At 34.0% G+C, this 18,027-nt stretch overlaps 1 long non-coding RNA gene across 14 annotated transcripts; it reads left to right on the forward strand.

The window, feature by feature from the left end:
- Window positions 1-876: 876 nt before the first annotated feature.
- Window positions 877-14,560, forward strand: LOC121807663. 14 transcript variants are annotated; one of them, XR_006051943.1, is made up of 19 exons: window positions 877-1,046; window positions 1,315-1,540; window positions 3,379-3,474; window positions 3,749-3,835; window positions 3,914-3,983; window positions 4,240-4,303; window positions 4,503-4,575; window positions 4,802-8,286; window positions 8,416-8,573; window positions 9,388-9,488; window positions 9,602-9,693; window positions 9,781-9,865; window positions 10,347-11,823; window positions 12,244-12,612; window positions 12,843-12,994; window positions 13,108-13,289; window positions 13,577-13,666; window positions 13,836-13,932; window positions 14,307-14,560. It is a non-coding gene; the product is annotated as an uncharacterized LOC121807663 (long non-coding RNA). The 14 variants fall into 14 exon arrangements; XR_006051945.1 differs by having other exon boundaries at window positions 13,108-13,194; window positions 13,557-13,666; XR_006051948.1 differs by having other exon boundaries at window positions 13,108-13,194.
- The last annotated feature ends 3,467 nt before the right edge of the window (window positions 14,561-18,027 follow it).

Here is an 18,027-nt window from a genome sequence, read left to right on the forward strand (position 1 = left end):
AAATGTTAAAACTCGAGATCACTGGTATGGATGACATAACTTATTAAAATGTTTTCGGCATGAGCCCATTGAGTACAACAAGTACTCAGCCCTGCATATTATTTTTTCTTACGTGCAGGTTGAGCGGGATGTTGCGGTGGATGTTGAGCTGGTTAAAGACCCTAGGATACGTTGTGTCGTCATACATAGGCCTGATCCTTGACTCTCCCTGAACCTTATTTATCCGCTGCTATGTTTTAAATTATGTCTTAAGACCTTAATCTTTTCGTGTTGTGTTTGAACATGTATGGTGGTGTTAGGTTTAAACGAGTGTTTACGTTGTCTTTCTGAAAATGGTGTTTTCCGAGATTTAAGTTAAATGTTCGTTTTACCTTAGTTTTTTTATATATAGTTGTACCTCTTAAGTCAAATTTTTCCGGTGCCCTTTCTAAAAGTATGTTTCTTTACGTCTTTAAAAAAATGACCTTAAACTTCTTCAAACTAAGTTGTTTTCTTTCTTTAAGTCTTAAGCTGTTCTTTTAAACTGTTGTCCATGCATGTCGGTCACGATCGCCGCGTTTGTGACACCCCTGGTATGGGCGGTCGTGACACCAAATCCATAAGATAAAATCCAATCACTCTAATTGACCCCAAATTATTTAAAAGTAACCCACTTAAAATCAGCCCACCATTTACTAAATCAATCTTGACCAAAAAGTTAATCAATCCTTTCTAACCCATTAATCAATCTAGACCAAAGAATTAATCAATCAGCCAATTTAAAGAATTATTTAAATATAGCCCACTATAATCAGCCCTAATTTTTTCTAATTCATTCGGGCCATCATGGTATTAATCCCAGCCCAAAGAATTTTCCTTTCTAATTAAATTAAAAATTTTGGTCGATTGATTCCTCCCAAATTTTAATTGCCGTTGGAAAAAGCATCACATTCATTGACCGCCTCTCGTCTCTTCTGAGTCGCCTCGAATTCTCCGGCTGCGACGACGCCGCCGATGCCGGCTGCTCATCGTGGCTTCAGGCGCCGCCGACGTGGAAGCAATCTCCGGTAACCTTTTCTCTCCGAATTTGCTTTCAGTTGTATGTTTATTTAGTTTTGTGTAAATGGTGTTCGAAATGGGTTTGCGAAACTGGTTTAGTTGGGGGCGAACTTGTAGTTTGTGATAATGCGTGCAAATTAAGCTAGAAAAAGGTGTGTTATGGAGTTTTAATTTGTAAAAATTTCTTTGCGTAGTCTTTTTTCCCCTTGTTTGTTTGTATTTTTATGCTATTTTGTGTTCCTTTTTGGTAATTTCACTGTCTTTGTTGTATGTCAGTGTTTATTTAATCGATGAGGCGGAATTCACGTCACCATCGACCTCCTCACGGACTCGCCGTCTGATTTCGTTGACACCGATTCTCGCCGATCGGTGAGAGGCGCTCCAGGATCCACTGGGCAGTCGCTGCCGTCGGAGTCTCACTTCGGTCGGTGTCATACTCCAGCCATCTCGGCTGCATCGTCACTGTCAATTTCGTCGGACTGCTGTGGACTTCGCGGCTTAGGTAAGTTTCCACTAATTTTCCACTTTACAAATTTTACCTTCCTGTTTGGCTAGATATGTTAGGGATATAGATTTGGGTTCATGAGATTGGGTTCTCTTCTTGAGCAAGTGGTGGATATGACTTTGGAGTTTATGGTGGAGCTAGGGCAAGTGGTGGATATGACTTTGGCCCTGGTGCTAGTTATGGTGGAGCAGGATGGGGAATTAACGGAGGCAGAGCAGGTTATAGTGGCAGTAGTCGATACCATCCTTATTCAAGATAGATTTCTTTTAAGCATCTTGAAGGAGTTCTCACATTTCTCTTGGCTATTGCTTCTCGCCACTCGGAGTTGACTAGATTTTCAATGACTAGATTTTCAATGTACTAGCAAGGAGATGATCTGTAGAAGACTGGAGAACCTTAGTATTTTGTTGTTTCTTATTCGCTGAATTCTAAGTTTTAAGAATCTCATTGAGACACTGTTAAGCTTTCTAATCTAGACATCTTATCCTCTATGAAATGTATTTTGTTCTATTTTTAGTTAGAATGGCCTTTTGCCTTTTTAGGTTCTACCTGCTAGAAGCTAATGTTTATCTAGAATTGAGTATACATGCTCAAGTGATCTGTGAGATGATGCCTCACCAGACATAGCGCCTCTAGCTGTTTTTGAATCTGTGATTTGTGTCCAAGCTTTCTTGTGTGTTCTTTGGAAGTTCTGGCTGGATGTATTAAAGCCTGTAGTTCAGGTAGAATCTCTTTAATGTTTCAGTTACATTGATTTTGGGTGAGTGTTGATAGAGAAAGCTATGAAATACACACCTAGTAGTTTCGGTAGCAAACTTATCTAATTTTCAGGGATTAATCCATTGACTTAGTATGTTAAATGCTCATTCTAACTATAGGTATAACGATATCTCATGACACTGTATTTGCATTCCAAATGCATATTTGTTGCTTTTTCATTGCATGAGACCTGGGAATTTTGCTGCTAATTTTTGATTTGTTGTCATTTGTAATGACTGCTGAGATTATAACTTTTTACAGATATCTGAGTATATTAAGAAATATGTTATGGTTTCAATCTTTTTGTCAATTATGTTCCAAAGTTAATATATTGTGTTGTCTTGCATGGTCTAAACTCTAAACCATAATTTTTTCGTTTGTTTTTTATGAGCTTTTGGTACATCTGACTTGTTGACTAGAGTTTATATTTATAATGTGCTTGAAATGTTGATGCTGTTGTCAAGATGATAGAATTAGTCTTATATATTGGAGACAAGAGATGCTGCAATAGTTATTCATATTCAGCCTCAAGTGTGTTAGTTGATTCGTTTATTGGCTGTAATGGTCTTATTATGACCTTGGTTTGCTCCCAATTGCTTTATTAACTGTTCTGCTCTTTCATTTGATTGTGTCTAAATGAAAACTGGATGTCTACTTAATTGTCTTACTAGTGTAGTGTAGGTTTGATTACGTTTTGCTAATTTATTTACTTTGTACCAATCTTATCAGTCTTATCCCAGTTAAGATGACCGTTTTCATTTTCCGCACATGTTTTGTAAAAATCATAATAAATAGTTAAAGTGAGGGGAAAGTAAATTAAGAGAGAGAATAATATGGAAGAGACTCAGTTCCTCATTTGGTTTTTGTCATTGCAAAGAGATACAAATGAGTTTAAGCTACTTGTCGATGTGTGATGGTTAGTTATTTGTTTTATTTGACGTTTTATGTCTCAAGAGTAAACGGAAATTGGTATGCTATACTATACACATCAATTCTTTTGATTCATCAATTGTTATAATCTTTTCTCAAGGATATCGTGCATTTTTTTTTCTTACCCTACAAATGTGCTCCTTCAGAGGGAAGCTTTAACAGCAATCTTTCTACTCCCTCATGGAGAGTTTGTATCTGGCTGGTGCTCGTCAAACGTCCTACGAAGAGGATGCACCATTAGAGTATGTATTATCTACATCATCTCAAGAATTCTTATTTCACCAAATTAGTCAGTTACAACTATTGCGTGGATCTTAAACACCTTAAGTCGTCAATGTATATCGACACATAAATTTGAATTCGCCCTTGCAGTGTACCTCGTTCATCTTATGATCATACGAGAACGTCTTTGTTGATTAAAGTTATTGCAAACCTTCATTGCTTTGTTCCGTTTCAATCGGGGTATGCTGCTTGATAGTAATATTTAACAACTAATAACATTTGTTTCAATCCCAGATGAGAAGGATCTGTTTCTCAACATGTTCATTCGGTTCATAGAGGACTATTAGAAACTGTCAGATGACACAGTTAGCAAGAACTTATGTATGCATGCATCTAACTCTTCCCTTGGTTAATGAAGTAGTAGTACATATCTATATTCTAATACTCTGTTGCATGTAGGTTCACTGTTAAGTCATGCAGAGTCTTTAGTTCCAGGATTTTTGAATGAAGATGATGTACAACTGCCTAGGTAATTTGAATATATGCCTTCCTTCCATGCTGAAATCGGGTATAAATTATTTCTTCATGTCCTATCTTTCTTATTTTGCAATTTAGATAATGAAACATTCTAGCAGATGGTCACAATGCTGCTGCTTCTTATAGCTGCACTTTTTTTTTCTTTAATAAACTTGCTTCACTCACCACAATTATTCATTATGCGCAGGAGTGCATTCTGTACTTAATGTAATTTTAAGGCTATCTGAGATTGACAATCTTCTTTGTAGGTTATTTGTAAGTCAGTTTGAGTGCCGAATCGTTCGTGCTGCATCGGAAAATCATTTAGTCCATGTAAAACCTCTCTGGCTTAACCTATGGATATCATTCATCTTTTCCATAAAATGTTAAGTGCATCTGTTTTTGGGGTCCTAATAGAAATGATCGTTACCTTAGTATATATATATATATATATATATATATATATATTTTATCATAATCATATCTGTTGTGTTCTTGATAAGATTTTAATGAAGTTTGTTTCTTCTTGCAGGAGCTTGGGAAGCGGTGGACTGCAGGAGCAACTAGCTTCCTGTATTGGACTCCCGGCCCTGATGAAAAAAAGAGTAGGTACATTTTTTTGTAAGAAATCAACTTATGTTGTGATGTAGTACTTATTTTTTCTAGTGATGATAAAAGAAAACGAAAGAAATTCTCTTTTTTCTGTGATATAAAACGTTTCCTTCCTTTCGCATAAAATTTGAAAATCATGTTAATAAAAACCACATTTAAATAACACTTAATTTGCTCGGGGTCTTACATGATATGCAAATGATTCACACTATTTTGTAGGGAATAAGCTTCATAAAAAGGAATTTTAATGCCAGAAAAGGAAGGTAGGAAGGTAAGACCGATCTTGTAAAGATGACAGCGAAGATGGCAGTATATATTTAAAGAAAACAATTTAATCGATCAATGAAAATTGAATGTTGGAAAGTTTCGAAGATGATCTAAATTGACAGAGTATTATGTTTTTTATTCTGATAATGATACACTGGTAGAGGTTTGCTTTCTGCATTTTGGTATGTGAGAAGGTACCGGGTTTCCAGCAGGTAGGACATCCGAACTTTTATTGTAGTCGTCAAATCTTGGTCTTTGCAGATTCTGGTAACACTTCTTCTCATCTTTTTCGGGTGTCATTCAAACCCGTATATACTCAACTTGTGATGTTTCCTACTTATACATGGGTGCCTAACTGCTATTTATTCTCATTCATGCCTGATATGTTGATTTTATAGAGAATTTAAATGTTTTTTTTGTAATTGACATGTTATGTGATTAAGAGTAAATTTCCGAGAGGTTGTCTGTCATGGCTCTCTAATATGTGCATCTCCCTAGTTTTTAATGATTTCATACACATCACCAATTGATAAACAACGGATATTAGCTTCATAAATATCCAAAAATTGCCCTAGTACTATGCTACTTGCTATTTGTGTATGCATGCAAGATCTTCTCTATATTGATTGTCACTACTTTCACCACTTTTTTATGGGTTATTAGTGTAGGCTTCATTTCTCTCAAGGGTTGGTCTGTAAACTTGTTGCTTACTAACTTCTGAAGAACTAGGTTTCCCGTGCTTCAGATAAAGTGACAAGAGTGTTCTTTGGTGCCCGATTTCTTGAGCTAAGGAGAGAGAACTATTCCGGTTTTGAAAAATTAATTGAAAAAGCCATAGGGCCGATCGACTGAATGAGAGCTTTATGAGTTGCAATCTTGTTGACATTGGTGCATAAAAATGATTTAGGCAATAGGACAAAAAGCCTCATATCCAAATTATCACATGCCTAACCCTACATAAACCCCTAGTGAGCCAGTTTGAGCCGCAAAAGCCTAATTTCTTTGTTGAAAATTTTGAAGTACTATATTAGCCTGCTTATTATATCCTTTTTTTGGCCTATATTTTCTACCCTAGTCACTAAAAATAAAATGCTAGCACATTCTCTGGAGGGTATTTATGGTGGCAAGAAAAAGATGGAAATCCTGGAAAATTCTTGGGAGGGTATTTATGGTGGCAAGAAAAAGATGGAAGTCCTGGAACATTCATCAGGAGGTATTCATTTATACTGAGATACAAAGTGAAAAGTTGTGTCTTCAAGCAAAAATAAAATAAAAAGGCAGCCTTTAATGTGTAAAAAAAATCCAAGGCTAGAAAAAAAAGGCAGCCTTTCATGTGTAAAAAAAGCCAAGGCTAGAAAAATAAAAGGTAACCTTTCATGTGTTAAAAAAAAGCCAAGGCTAGTAAAAAAAATAAAAATAAAAGGCAGCCTATGATGTGTAAAAAAAAGCCAAAGGCTAGAAAAAAAAGTGAAAAATAGAAATCTGCTCAAAAGAATAAGATGACTTTGTTTAGATGGTAGAAAAATTCAAGTTTGGGGTGTTGAGCTGTCAGAATTTTGCACGCATTGAGTGAGATGTGAAGGATGTTGTGAAGGATGCTATGATGGATGTGCTAGTATTTTAAGAATGTGATAAGCTACTTAACCAAATATGATCACACCTTTACCAAAAGCCCCATTACATCCAAATGAATAAGACCTTTTGATTTATGCATCATATTGACTTGTGAGCGATAAATTTTGCTTGAGTTTGGGAGAAAGATCTTATGTGCTTAAAATAAAGAATAGCCGGAAGAAACTCTCTTTATGAATTAGTGACGATGGTTTGAGACTCCCAATACATAAATCGAACTTACATTGAAGCATTGGGATGCCTAACTCTTAGGGAATTAGTTCGTGTACAATTCTTGTTCTAAAGTCTTACCCGCGAGTGAATTCGGGGTCAACCTAATTTCTCTAAATGATTTGTGTGATTTGACGTGACTTGAAGTAGAGGATTATCTAATGTCTTGTGAATGTGCTTATTTGTCTAACTTGACTTGAAGTAGAGCAAGACTTATGTTTGGGGGTATTTGATGTGTGTGGGTAATTGTTTAACTTGTTATTATACAATGGATGGAATGGAGGGTAGCGCACTACTGCTCCAGTTCAGTTTTGACCATCTCACTATTTATTCCAGTGAGTTGAAGGGTATAAAGCTGCAACCAATATTTACTTCAATAGTCAAACATTTATTTTTATAAACCTAACTTTAGTTCAATATTTAGTGTGTCATTTCATACTAAAGCCATCAATGAAGAACTATTGCAAAATCTTTCTGATGCTCTAAACTTGTCGGTACCTGATAAAATTGGGGTTGTACTTGCGTTGTCTAATTCTGAATAACACGATATATATTCACTATGCCTGGATGTGTGGTTAGTTATTTTCTTCTTTGTACATACATTTAGATATAATTTTTTGTTTAGTTGTAGGAAGTGGAATACATACAACAGTTTATAATTTTTATCTCTTTGGGATTCTTCTACATGCTGCACTAAACCTGTAACCCTTTTCTTGGTTGTATGCAGGAAAGACTTTGTGTTTGAGTTTAGGGTTGTTTGAGTCAGATCACAGAGCAATCATGCTGCATTTGAGGCTACTGAGATAATTCAGCATATTCTAGTGTTACTCGTAGTCGATTTGAAGACCTCTCTAAGCATTTAGATTCATTCTTGCATAAATAGACTAGAAAGTACTTAGTCGATCTAAAGGTCGAGGGTGGTAGGGGGCGACTGAGTTCTTAACATAAAAGAAACCAGTGGAAAGGATGGAAAACTGAAGATCCTATTGCATAAATAGACTAGAAAGTACTTAGTCGATATAAAGGTCGAGGGTGGTAGGGGGCGACTGTCGAGGGTGGTAGGGGGAGACTGAGTTCTTAACATAAAAGAAACCAGTGGAAAGGATGGAAAACTGAAGGCACAAGTCTATTTATTGATTTTTGAGCTTGCTTTGCTTGATCATTTGCTTCTTGGTTGTTGCACCTATATTTTTCTGCTTATTTAATTCATTCGTTGCTGCATTTTGCAGATTTATAATTAATCTGTTAAATATATTATATTTTTGTGAGTTATACTGTGGCTGACGTTTTTATTCTTTTTCTAATCCACTGTTTGCTGTCTTGCTACTCTATAAATAATACATACATAGTATCCTATTTTTCTTTATCTCATATGCCTGTACAAATATGTGCTATATTAGTGTTTCTTTGATATATAAACCCCCATTGATTGTCAAATCTTGGCATCTTAATATATGCTTTTACAGGCTCTTTCCCAAGTACTTACTAGACACATTTGCTTTTTACTTTCGCATTAGGTTTGCTGAACTTGCATCTAAAAAAGAAATCATGGGCCATGGAAGCTGGTTGAGCACTCAATTGAGTCTATAACAAATGTATATAGTATTTACCGTACAATAAGCATTGCAATATCTACACTTTGAGAAGATTTTGCCTTTTATACATATGCAGTTTTCAATTTCTCATTTTGCCCTACTGTTATCATGAGCATTTGTTTTGTATAGGTTCTTGCATTGCTGAAAAAATGTTTGGTATAGATTCAAGAGAGTTAAATGCTCCCACCGAGGCAAGTTACCCGAAGGGACTGGAACGTAATACAAAGCGCTTGGCAGATGTCGTCTCAGATGCTTCAAATTTTCGGTCATTCATTATGATAAACTTTGTAAGCTTTCCTTCAGTACAACTAATTTTAAAATCTTATATAGTGCTATAGATTTCATGGTAAGGTTTCTTTGCTTTTCATGATTGAAGGTCGACAAGACTCAAAGCATGACATCTGCGTTTCTTAGAAAATGTATTTGCTTATGTGAACACACTAATGATGTGCTTGAGAGATTTTGAGATCAAATTGCTGGTTTTAACTAATGGATGCTAATTTTATGAAAGTTACTTTCAAATGAAAAGGTGAGAGTTTGAGCACCTGCAATAACTTAGACTTGATGATCTTATCTTAAATGTTTGTACTATATAGTCTGGGGACAATCTTATTTGTATTTTGCATGTTATTTGCAAGTATAGTGTGTGCCTGTGGATCTAGTGGCAAATTTCTGAACTTAAACCTAACCAACTAATTTTTTTTGCTGGTATTTTGTGAAATGGAATAAAGAGGGCTTCCCAAACTGTAGTTGCTATGTTCACAAGTCACTTAGCACATAGAATGAGTTCGTAAGTTTACCAGCATATTTTTTTTGCCATCTTGATCGTCTAATTGAAAAACTACCATGAACTGTTCAAGTGACTTCATTTCCTCATTTGGTTTTTGTCATTGCAAAGAGATACAAATGATTAGTAAGAAGAGTTTAAGCTATTTGTCAATGTATGATGGTTAGTTATTTGTTTTATTTGCAAGAGTAAATGGAAATTGATATGCTATACTGCACACATCAATTCAATTCTTTTGATTAATCAATTGTTATAATCTTTTCTCAAGGAAATCGTGCATTTTTTTTTCTGACCCTACAAATGTGTTCCTTCAGAGGGAAGCTTTAGCAGCAATCTTTCTACTCCCTCATGGAGAGTTTGTATCTGGCTGGTGATCGTCTAACGTTCTAGTTTGTGAAGAGGATGCACCATTAGAGTATGTATTATCTACATCATCTCAATAATTCTTATTTCACCAAATTAGTCAGTTACAACTATTGCATGGTGTCAATGTATATGGACACATAAATTTGAATTCACCCCTTGCAGTGTACCTCGTTCATCTTATGCTCATCAGAAAACGTCTTTGTTGATTAAAGTGATTGTAAACCTTCATTGCTTTGTTCCTGATGTATACCAGGGTAAATGATTTAGTAATTTTTGGTTTCAATCAGGGTATGCTGCTGATAGTAATATTTAACAACTAATAACATTTGTTTCAATCTCAGATGAGAAAGATCTGTTTCTCAACATGTTCATTCGGTTAATAGAGAAGGACTATCAGAAACTGTCAGCATTTTGGTATGCGAGAAGGTACTAGGTTTCCCAGCAGGTGGGAAATCCGAACTTTTATTACAGTCGTCAAATCATGGGTCTTGTGAATGTGCTTATTTGTCTAACTTGCTTGAGGGCGAGCAAGACTTCTGTTTGGGGGTATTTGACGTGTGTGGGTAATTTAACTGGTTATTATACAATGGATGGAATGGAGGGTAGCGTACTACTGCCCCAGTTCAATTTTGACCACTTCACTATTTATTCCAGCGAGTTGAAGGGTATAAAGCTGCGACCAATATTTGCTTCAATATTCAAACATTTTTTTAATAAACTAACTTTATTCCAGCGAGTTGAAGGGTATAAATCTTTCTGATGCTCTACATTTGTCGGTACCCGATAAAATTGGGGTTCGATCTTTGTCTAGGATGTGGAATACACACAACAGTTTGTTATTTTTATCTCCTTGGAATTCTTCTACATGTTGCACTAAACCTGTAACCCTTTTCTTGGTTGTATGCAGGAAAGACTTTGTGTTTGAGGCAGATTACAGAGCAATCATACTGCGTTTGAGGCTACTGAGATAATTCAGCATATTCTAGTGTTACTCGTAGTTGATTTGAAGGCCTCTCTAAGCATTTAGATTCATTCTTGCAAATGTTATCTCTTGTGCTGCTAAGTTGTTTTCTGTGATTGTTCCTAGTGCATAAATAGACTAGATAGTACTTAGTCGATCTGAAGGTCGAGGGTAGTAGGGGCCGACTGAGTTCTTAACTTAAAAGAAGCGGGGGGAAGGGTCGAAAAATGAAGGCACAAGTCTATTTATTGATTTTTGAGCTTGCTTTGCTTGATCTTCTGTTTCTTGGTTGGTGCGCTTATATTTTTCTACTTATTTAATTCATTCTTTGCTGCATTTTGCAGCTTTATAATTAATCTGTAATATATATATATATATATATACATATATAATATTATATTTTTGTGTGTTATACGACGTTTTTCTACTTTTTCTAATCCACTATTCTCTTCTTTGTACATACATATAGATATAATTTTTGTTTAGTTGTAGGAAGTGGAATACATACAACAGTTTATAATTTTTGTGTCCTTGGAATTCTTCTACATGTTGCACTACTAAACCTGGAACCCTTTTCTTGGCTGTATGCAGGAAAGAATTTCTGTGACTTAGATTACTGAGTTGTGTGCCAATTCTGTTACGTTTGAGGCTTCTGATGTAATTTAGCATATTCTCGTGTCACTCTTAGTCGATTTGAAGGCCTCTCTAAGCATTTGGATTCATTCTATTTGAAGGCCTCTCTAAGCATTTAGATTCATTCTTTCCAATGTTATCTCTTGTGCAACTAAGGTGTTTTCTATGATAGTTCCTAGTGCATAAATAGAGTAGAATATACTTAGTCGATCTGAAGGTCGGGGGTGGTAGGTGGCAACTGAGTTTTTAACTTATAAGAAATGGGGGAAGGTGTGGAAAATAGAAGGCACAAGTCTATTTATTGGTTTTTGAGCTTGCTTTGCTTGGTCTTCTGCTTCCTGGTTGTTGCGCCTATATTTTTCTACTTATTTTATTCATTCTTTGCTGTCTTTTGCAGCTATATAATTAAACTATTACATATATTAAATTTTTGTTTGTTATACTGTGCTTGACGTTTTTCATCTTTTTCTAATCCAATTTTTGCTACCTTGCAGCATAATTAATTAATACATGCATAGTATCCTATTTTTCTTTGTCTCCATGCCGTGTACAAATATGTGCAATATTAGTGTTTCTTAGATATGTAAACCCCATCGATTGTCAAATCTTGGCTTCTTAATATATCTGTTAAACGCTTTTACAGGCTCTTTCCCAAGTAAAGTTACTTACTAGACACATTTCCTTTTTACTTTGGCATTCAGTTTGTTGTATTGCATCTAAAAAAGAAATCATGGGCCTTGTAAGCTGGTGGAGCAATCAATGAGTGTCAAGTAAAGATACTTTCTATAAGGTTAGTGTTGCCGCTAATGTGGCAGGGTGACTGATTTTTCTCATGATTTTAATATTTTTGCAATGCCGGAATGGAAACTGCAGCTTGTTGCTACTATGTAGTAAATACTTAAATTACAATGGATGGAATCTAGACTACTTCGATTTCTACATATTTGGTCAAGGTCCTCAACAATTTAATTTGACTTAACATCTTTTATATGCCAATTAAGTAGTTTTATACATAGTCTACTATATTTGAGATTGTTATCTTTACCTGTCCGTTTGGTGATTATGCAACAAATTTTGGTTTACAGAAGAACATATTAGTAGTGTTGTAAAATACTATTCAACCTAACAATGTTAGTTGTAATGTTATCTTGTTCTAAAAAATTTTCAGTTTGCCTATATTGCTTATCCTTTGTGAATGCTTCTGCTTCAGGATCAGTCATTAAGCATCAATGTGTGACTCGCCTTACGTGGGGTATTGCTTTACGAGCTGTTTTAGATGCTTTGAGGAAGCCTGCAGATTCAGAAGTTTGTTCCTTCCTAGTTTATCAGTTAATGTTATTATTGTGAATTTCAGTCTTACCTTGGATTTATGACATTCCTTTGGGAGTATGGCATTGGAGCAGTTTGTGGACCATCTCATTGAGTGGCCACAGTATGCCATCATATCCTGCACTTTGTTGCATTTATAGATAGGGCACTCAACAGTATTTCGGCGGCTTATACTGAACGTGATGTTGGCCATACTGCCAATACTGATCACCGACACGGTCATATTCAATCTTCAGCTCCACATATAGAGGTATTAAACATGTAATTTTATCTTCCTATTAAGTAGTTGAACCTGCATATGAGAAACATATGAGAAAACATGAAAAAAGTGCTATGTCGATGTCATCATTCATATCATCTTCCCACATGCCTATATGTGGTTTCTGGTTTTACCTTGTCTATGTTGTTGTGGATAATACTTCTACTCCAAGTGATTTGTGTGAACTCATGATCACTGTAATTTTGTCCTTTTGGTTTCAGATTGTAGGCCCATCATTTTCTCTGATCGGACCCAGCAGCAATTGTCTGGATTAGCAATTCCCTCTTCGATCCCACTGCAACAGAGACCACCAAGTTCTCAGAGTTCACTCCTAATTACATGAATCCATCACAACACACCTACCCTTCCTAAGGTAGGTAATAGTGTCTTTGTATACTTTGATGTAGTTGCCTTGATACTTTTTCTATATTTACCTTGTTTTGACTGTATTTTTGAGAGCTAATCTACTCAAAACCCACAATGCAGTCACTCAGTGGTGCTTTGCTGTCAATACAATCTGCCTCGTCGGATTTCCATGGTCTTCTAGATCAACCTCAGCAAGTAAATAATCAGGTTTAACTGTGCTACTCTCTCTCACTGTGCGCTTTATGGATTACATTAACATGGGGACTGGTTTTACAACTATGAGAAGAGAAACTCCCATAGAGGTGATTGGATGTAGCTGTCTTATCATTTTTAATTCTCTGTTTACACTTTGTTTTGATCCTTTTGGTTTTCCTATGCTTTTACTCTGACGATTTTCTTCCCTGTTATGAGTTAGCAATTACAAGTTCTGTTAATAGCACATTTAACTTTATCCCACTGGTTAACTAAATCTCACACTTCTAAATTCTTTCTTAACTCCCGATTACTTTCTCGTTTTCCTTTTCCCCTTTTGTTTCTTTATTATTTGTTTTCTTCCATGTGCAATGGAGGCGCTCTGATTCTGGTTCAGGCTGTCATGAACTTAAAGTTATCGTGCTCAGACAATATTTCCTCATACATGGCTGTTATCTCCTGCCTAAAATCTAAAGCTTTATCTATTGTGAGTGCACTTTCCAATTAAGATAAGTTGATATATGTCTTTAAATCTTACAACTATTGGTAAATTTAGCACACCTAAAAAATTTTATGTGCTTGTACTGTGCTTGGTGTGGTTTTATGAACAGACCCCCCTTAATTCTTTAAAGTAAGTGTGATTTTTTCTGTTGCAGCTTTTGCAACTCTGAAGCTGAAGTGTATCATATACCTGGATGAGGTGGCCAGCAACACAGCAACTCAGGATATATGGCAAAGTCAGTTGGACTCGAGGTATTGGTTTCTAAAATCAAAGCATCATGTTGTTTTTGTCATAACTCTAGAGAGATACATGTTCATTGCATTTATAATAGAAAAATATTTCCCAGACCCTTTAAATCTATTGTTACAATTACATTGAAAAACCAACAAGTTTTATACTTTGAAAATAAACTGAATTATTTTCCAAATTTTTCTTGTGATTTTTAACTACTTATTAGTAATGCCTAGTCGTAATTGGGTCTATAACATTGTTTATAGTATTTACTGTACAATAAACATTGCAATATCAGCACTTTGAGAAGATTTTTCCTATTATACATATGAGCAGTTGTCATTTTTTTCATTTTTCCTTACTTGGTGCTATCATGGTCATTTGTTTTGTATAGGTTCTTGCATTGCTGAAAAAAGCTTGGTATAGATTCAAGACAGTTAAATGCTCCCTCCGAGGCAAGTTACCGAACAGGCAACTGGAGCTTAAGACAAAGCTCTTGGCAGATGCCGTCTCAAATGCTTCAAATTATTTGTCATTCATCATGAATTGTGTTTAGCGTTTGTATTTTGTGTATTGTGTAGTGTTTTTTTGTATGCATGTGTAAAGTGTGTTTGCGTAGTGTAGGTATTTTTGTGTATTTTGTGTATAGTTTATCTAGTGCAGTGTGTTTTGTTGTGTGCGGACACTATGTGTATTTTGTGTATAGTGTGTGAATTTTACGTGTAGTATATTTTGTGTATAGTGTATGATTTTTACGTGTAGTGTATAGTATGTTTAGGAATACTTTGTGTAGTGTATGTATACTTTGTGTGAAGTGTGTGCAGTACATGTATATTGTGGGTATAGTGTACGTTGAGTATATTTTGTCTATATTGTATGTGTAAAAGGGTGTTATTTATTTTTTGTAGTTTGTTCAGTTTATGTATTTGTGAACAGAGTGTATATTTTGTGTATATTTTAAGTATGATGTACAATATATGTAGCGTGCATCTATGTTTGCAGCGCATGAATTTTGTGTATAGTGTATAGTATGTCTATAATGTCTATATAGAATGTGTGGCATAGTGCATGTTTTTTTTGTGTAGTGAGCATGTGTGTTATTGTGCATGGTGTATATACTTTGCGTACAATGTGAACTTTGTGTTATGATGTATAGCATGTATATAGTACGCAATGTGTATGAAGTGTGTTATTTTTTGTTTAGTGCGTAGTATGTTCATTTTATGTAGTGTGTATGTATGTTTTATTAATGTTGTCTTTATGTATTTTATTTATACTAGGTTAATGTTTTTAGTATGTGCAACGTATATATAAATTGTGTATTTTATGTGTGCATTGTATTGTGTATAAAAAGTGTATTTTGTCTATATTATGTGTGTAAAGTGTGTTATTTTTGTATAGTGTGTTTGGTATGTTTATTTTGTGAATTGTGTACTAGTGTGTATTTTGTGTATGATGCGTGTGGTATGTGCAGTCCATTTAGTTTGTAGTGTATTTTATCTATATTGAGTGTGTATTTTATCTATAATGTGTTTAATGTTTATAGTATGTTGTATGTATGTATAAATTGTGTATTTTATATGTACATTTCTTGTATAGTGTATATAAATATGTGCAGAGTATGTATAATGAGTGGTGTTTTTATATTATTTGTATTCTCTGTATTTATTTTTAGTACAGTGTGTATGTATAGTGATTGTTTAGTATGTATGTGTATAAAGGGGGTATTTGAGTGGTGTATATACTTTGTGCTATGATAAATAGTATGTATATAGTGTGTTATTTTTTTTATATTAATGTGTATAGTGCGTGCTTGTGTTTTATTTATTGTGTTTGTGTATTTATTTATATCGTGATTAATGTTTGTAGTATGTAACGCGCATGTAGTATGTAACGTGTACGTATAAATTGTGTATTTAATTTGTGCATTTGTTGCGTAGTGTATAAATAGTGTGTTTTATGTATGTATTTGTAGTGTGAGTGTTGTGCGCCTAGTGTTGTGCGTGTGCTATGTGTGCATGTTTGTTTTATTTGTTCTGTTTCTGTATTTTATAATGTTTGTAGTATATAACACACATGTATAAATTGTGTATTTTATTTGTGCATTTGTTGGGTAGTGTATAAATAGTGTATTTTATGTATGTATTTGTAGTGTGTGTGCTATGTGTGTATGTATGTATGTATGTATGTTATGCATGTGTTTTGTATGTTTTATTTATAGTGTGTTAAATGTTTGTAGAATGTGCTACGTATGTATAGTTTGTTTAGAATATTTGTATTTGGTATTTTGTGTAGAGTTTTAGTTGTTTTATTTATAGTATTTTGTCTATATTGTGTACTAGTGTGTATTTTGTATATAATGTGTGTAGTGTGTGTAGTTTATTTTATTTATATTGTGTTTGTTCATTGTGTTAGTTGTTTTATATGTATTTGTTTAAAGTGTGTGTATATGTGTAGTTTTGGTAGTGTATGTGTCTTGAGTATAGTATGTGTAGTGTGTATTGTGTATTTTGTCTATATTGTGCACTAGTGTGTATTTTGTATATAATGCGTGTGTGTGTTGTCCATTTATTGAGTAGCCTATTTTATTTATATTGTGTTTGTATATTTATTTGTACGGTGTTTAATGTTTATAGTATGTGTGGCACGTATGTATAAGTTGCATATTTTATATATATATTTGTTGTATGGTATATAAGTAATTTATTTTGTATTCGTAATTGTAGTGTCTGCAATGTATTTATGTATGTTTGCAGTACTGCATATGTTTGTGTATTTTATTTATAGTGTGTTTTCTGTATATATTTTGTGTATAGTGTGCATATGTATAAACTTTGTGTGCAACGTATTGTGTGTGCTATGATGTATAGTGTATATAGTGTGCAGTGTGTGTCATTTTTTTATAGTGTGTAGTATGTTTATTTGTGTATAGTGTGTGTGTTTTATTTAAATTTTGTTTGTGTATTTTATTTACACCGTGTTTAATGTTTATAGTATGGACCACATATATATAAATTGTGCATTTTATTTGAGCATTTCATATGTAGTGTATAAATAGTTTATTTTATGTATGTGTGTGCTATGTGTGCGTGTTTGTTTATTTATACCGTGTTTAATATTTGTAGTATATAACACGTATGTATAAATTATATATTTTATTTGTGCATTTGTTGGGTAGTGTATAAATAGTGTATTTTATGTATGTATTTGTAGTGTGTATGCTATGTGTGTATTTATGTATGTTGTGCATGTGTTCTGTATATTTTATTTATAGTGTGTTTAATGTTTGTAGTATGTGCCGTGTATGTATAGTTTGTTTAGAATATTTGTATTTAGTATTTTGTGTAGTCTGTTAGTTGTTTTATATGTATTTGTTTAAAGTGTGTGTATTTATGTAGCGTGGGTAGTGCATGTGTCTTGTGTATAGTATGTGTAGTGTGTATTCTACATTTTGTGTACATTGTGTACTAGTGTGTATTTTGTATATAATGCGTGTAATGTGTTCTGCCCATTTATTGTGTAGTCTATTTTATTTATATTGTGTTTGTATATTTATTTATACTGTATTTAATGTTTATAGTATGTGTGGCACGTATGTATAAGTTGTATAGTATATAAATAATGTATTTTGTGTTTGTAATTGTAGTGTCTGCAATGTATTTATGTATGTTTGCAGTACAAGTATTCTACGTATGTTTGTGTATTTTATTTATAGTGTGTTTAATGTTTCTAGTATTAGGCCCGTATGTATATTGAGTGTAGTGGTTTTATATGATTTATATTTTATGTATATATTTTGTGTATAGTGTGCATATGTATAAACTTTGTGTGCAACGTATTGTGTGTGCTATGATGTATAGTGTATATAGTATGCAGAGTGCCATTTTTTTATAGTGTGTAGTATGTTTATGTGTGTATAGTGTGTGTGTGTTTTATTTATGTTTTGTTTGTGTATTTTATTTATAGTGTGTGTGTGTTTTATTTATGTTTTGTTTGTGTATTTTATTTATACCGTGTTTAATGTTTACAGTATGGACCACATATGTATAAATTGTGTATTTTATTTGAGCATTTGATATGTAGCGTATAAATAGTTTATTTTATGTATGTGTGTA

Source organism: Salvia splendens, chromosome 6 (genome assembly GCF_004379255.2).
Source record: "Salvia splendens isolate huo1 chromosome 6, SspV2, whole genome shotgun sequence".
Lineage (NCBI taxonomy): Eukaryota > Viridiplantae > Streptophyta > Magnoliopsida > Lamiales > Lamiaceae > Salvia > Salvia splendens.